The sequence below is a fragment of the Ctenopharyngodon idella genome, chromosome 22, assembly GCF_019924925.1.
Source record: "Ctenopharyngodon idella isolate HZGC_01 chromosome 22, HZGC01, whole genome shotgun sequence".
NCBI classification, from domain to species: domain Eukaryota; kingdom Metazoa; phylum Chordata; class Actinopteri; order Cypriniformes; family Xenocyprididae; genus Ctenopharyngodon; species Ctenopharyngodon idella.
Genome location: NC_067241.1, coordinates 2,836,864 through 2,841,802, shown reverse-complemented (window position 1 = coordinate 2,841,802; position 4,939 = coordinate 2,836,864).

Sequence of the window (4,939 nt, the reverse complement as noted above, 5' to 3'; positions counted from 1 at the left end):
GATGTCCTAAGACACGAAATGATCGGTTTCTGCGAGAAACCGAACAGTATTTATATAATTTTTTACCTCTAATACACCACTATGTCCAACTGCCTTGCGCATCCGGTTGGTGAGGTCTAAATGCGCTCTGACAACGGAAGTGATGTCTCGCGCCTCTCTCATTCTGCAGTTTTTTTTCTTTCTTATTTTCAAATCTCCCCCTCATACGCCCCCTGATGCTGATTGGTTACACGTTTGTTGTTGGTATCGGCCGACTAACTTCCAAACAGTGCATTTGAAATAATACTGAGTCCGCCTTTAAATGGTCCTGAAAAAAATAGTCACACTTACTCCATGCGGTCAAAAATGAAATTTGGAAATTAAAGGGTTAGTTCACCCAAAAATGAAAATAATGTCATTTATTACTGACCCTCATGTCGTTCTACATCTGTAAGACCTTCGTTCATCTTCGGAACACAAATTAAAGGGTTAGTTCACCCAAAAATTAAAATAATGTCATTTACTACTCACCCTCATGTTGTTCTACAGCCGTAAGACCTTCGTTCATCTTCAGAACACAAAGATATTTTTGATGAAATCCGATGGCTCAGTGAGGCCTCCATTGACAGCAATGCCATTCAAACTCTCAACTTCCATTAAGGTACTAAAAACATATTTGAAAAAGTTTATGTGAGTTCAGTGGTTCTATCTTGATATTATAAAGCGACAAGAATACTTTTTGTGCGTCAAAAAAAACAAACAAAATAAAGACTTTTCAAAAATATCTATATGGGCTGATTTCAAAACACTGCTTCAGCTTTTCGAATCGAATCACTGAATCAGAGCACCAAAGTCATGTGATTTCAGTAGTTTAGCTGTTTGATAGGAGATTCGAATTACTAATTCGAAACAAAAGATTCATAAAGCTCAGAAGCAGTGTTTTGAAATCGGCCCATATAGATATTGTTGAAAAGTCGTTATTTTGTTTTTTTGGCGAACAAAAAGTATTCTTGACGCTTTATAATATTAAGATAGAACCACTGAAGTCACATGAACTGTTTCAAATATGATTTTAGTACCTTTATGGACCTTGAGAGTTTGAATGGCATTGCTGTCTATGGAGGCCTCACTGAGCCATCGGATTTCATCAACAATATCTTAATTTCTGTTCCGAAGATGAACAAAGGTCTTATGGGTGTAGAACGACATAAGGGTGAGTAATGAATGACATTATTTTCACTTTTGGGTGAACTAACCCTTTAATGGGAAATGAATTTCATCTAGTGGAAACATTTGGTACTACACCCAAACAAAATCTTGCTGAAAGCAAATTTTTTGAGATATCAAGTTCAAATTTGGAACACAACTTGTTTAGATTTATGCCTTTGACTTTCTTGTAGTTTTAAAACATGTTTTGTAAAATAAACATTTCATTTAAAAATTGAAATTTTTTAGTGTGTACTCACACTAGACGTTCTGAACCGTGCCCGAGTGCATTTGACCCCCAAAGCCCGGTTCGTTTGAGTAGTGTGATCGCCCTGGCCCGCTTGGAAGAGGTGGGCCAGAGCATGGTTCGGTTGGGCTCGAGCGCGGTTCGCATGCAGTGTGAGCGCTAACCGTGCCTAAGCACGGAACAGCTACTACTTTTGTGTGCGCTACTATCATCATTACAAAGGCAAACATCTTTATTACTAATTTGATAGTACAGTTTTCAATTAATGTAATTAATTCGAGTGTATTTGGGTTTATAGCAGGTCTGGATCTCACCTTATTGATGAACAGGAATTGTAGTTTGCGATTAAAGCTGCAAATTCCTCCATTAACGTCAGCTGTCTTCGTAATAATCCTGTGATACGTGCAAGTGAAAATCGAAAAATTGAGTGGGGAGGGGGGACAATCGCTCTCGGGCTCGTTTTAAGGCAACGTGCCTAGTGTGAGTACACCCTTAGTGTCACTTTTTTAACTTTTCACTTCAGCAATAGTTTGCCAAGTGTCGTCTTTAAGAACAGACCAAGCTTAAGTCTGTACTCCAAAGCATTCAAGATTTATGACAGTTTAAGTTGGAAATTTCATTTTCAAGTCAATGCTCAAAAAGAGAATAAATGAATTATAACTACTGCATAAATAAAATTTGGGACCATAAAATCCCCTAAAAATGCAAAATATTAAATAAAAAACATTATTGATGTAAAATATAGTATAGTCATTTCACTGAAATAAAAAAAAAATCTGTCATTTTTGACTGCCATGCGAAGAGCACCAGAGAGTTAAAGAGGGTATATGTAGAATTCATAAACCCTTGTTACTAGTGACTCCAGTGGCCATTAAATGAACTGCAGCCAGCAACTTGTTGCTTGTGCTCACACTCGTAACGTACAAGAGACTGAATGTGATTCAATGCCCCGATATACTCACAGCAAAGTTCTTTTTTCATTCTTCGCTTAGAAGTAAAAAAGAAGTTGGAAATACCTTTGCAGCAATATACTTTCAACGAACATCCTGATGGCATCCGAGCTGCTGAGAACAATGTTTAGATGAATATGTAAAAATGTGCTGCATGCATGCTTACCTCTCAGTAACAAAATAAACACAACAAAAAAAATGACAACGGTGAGAAAACAGCAGTTAGAAAGCATCTTATAATAGTGAGGTGGATATGTTTGGACCAGCTCTGCAATTCATCTGCATCATGTCAACAGATGAGGTCATTAAAATTACATTTTACATTACATTACATAAAATACAAATTACATTACATAAAATTAAGGTTATAGATCAGGGGTGCCCAATCCTGTTCCCGGAGATCTACCTACCTGCAAAGTTCAGCTCCAACAACTGAATCAAGAACAACTGAAGCAGCTAATTAAGCACTTCATAACTGTTGGACAGCTGTTGGATCAGGGTTGGATCCGAACTCTGCAGGTACAGGTAGATGTGAGACTACAGTTTGAATGAATTCTATTTCTTTGCATGACACATTGACATTACAGCACGGCTCTTTCAGCATTATCTTGAACTTTGCATAAGCATTCATTGCATGTGTCATTGAATGGAAGAGAGGCTTGGGAGTGTGTGTAAACATCACATCCTTTTGATTTTCCCAGCAAAAATGTGCCGAGTCTTTCACATAAAAATCAGTCTACAGGCTTTCATAGACAACAAAGTCAGGGAAGGTCATGTTTTTTTATATATATATATACAGGTGCTGGTCATATAATTAGAATATCATCAAAAAGTTGATTTATTTCACTAATTCCATTCAAAAAGTTCATTCATTACACACAGACTGATATATTTCAAATGTTTATTTCTTTTAATTTTGATGATTATAACTGACAACTAAGGAAAATCCCAAATTCAGTATCTCAGAAAATTAGAATATTGTGAAAAGGTTCAATATTGAAGACACCTGGTGCCACACTCTAATCAGCTAATTAACTCAAAACACCTGCAAAGGCCTTTAAATGGTCTCTCAGTCTAGTTCTGTAGACTACACAATCATGGGGAAGACTGCTGACTTGACAGTTGTCCAAAAGACGACCATTGACACCTTGCACAAGGAGGGCAAGACACAAAAGGTCATTGCAAAAGAGGCTGGCTGTTCACAGAGCTCTGTGTCCAAGCACATTAATAGAGAGGCGAAGGGAAGGAAAATATGTGGTAGAAAAAAGTGTACAAGCAACAGGGATAACCGCACCCTGGAGAGGATTGTGAAACAAAACCCATTCAAAAATGTGGGGGAGATTCACAAAGAGTGGACTGCAGCTGGAGTCAGTGCCTCAAGAACTACTACGCACAGACGTATGCAAGACATGGGTTTCAGCTGTCGCATTCCTTGTGTCAAGCCACTCTTGAACAACAGACAGCGTCAGAAGCGTCTCGCCTGGGCTAAAGACAAAAAGGACCTGGTTTAAGGACCATGGTATCCCTGTTCTTAATTGGCCAGCAAACTCGCCTGACCTTAACCCCATAGAAAATCTATGGGGTATTGTGAAGAGGAAGATGCGATATGCCAGACCCAACAATGCAGAAGAGCTGAAGGCCACTATCAGAGCAACCTGGGCTCTTATAACACCTGAGCAGTGCCACAGACTGATTGACTCCATGCCACGCCGCATTGCTGCAGTAATTCAGGCAAAAGGAGCCCCAACTAAGTATTGAGTGCTGTACATACTCATACTTTTCATGTTCATACTTTTCAGTTGGCCAAGATTTCTAAAAATCCTTTCTTTGTGTTGGTCTTAAGTAATATTCTAATTTTCTGAGATACTGAATTTGGGATTTTCCTTAGTTGTCAGTTATAATCATCAAAATTAAAAGAAATAAACATTTGAAATATATCAGTCTGTGTGTAATGAATGAATATAATATACAAGTGTCACTTTTTGAATGGAATTAGTGAAATAAATCAACTTTTTGATGATATTCTAATTATATGACCAGCACCTGTATATATATTTTTTTTTCTTTTTTATTTTTTGAGGGCGAACCAGTTTATTGTCCTGGCTGACTTGTTGCCCTAGGCAACGCATGACCAAAGAGATAGTTAAAAAACAAAACAAAACAAAACACTAGCATCTCTGTAGTTCTTTATATAAGTGTAATATGTGGCCTGAGCAAGAGGACCCAAATTCAAACTGACCTAATATGTTTTTTTAAATAAACAAAGCAAAATTTAATTTGAAAGCATATAAAGCATATCATGTATTTTATGGAAAAGAGAATCTTTGTGATAACTGTGTTTCACAGGAGAAAAGTTATAAAAGTATAGCCTAGGGAGTGGGGTGGGAAAGGGAACTTGCGCTGCGTCTTAACGCATTTGGGGAACACCTTTGCTGGAACCGGTGTCTGAAACGCTATCAAATCACGGCAATCGTTTTGGCCGGCGATAGCCTATGATGTCACTACTAGTGCGACCTGAATGCACATGGGGCACCTAGAGAACAAGTCATCCTCTTTC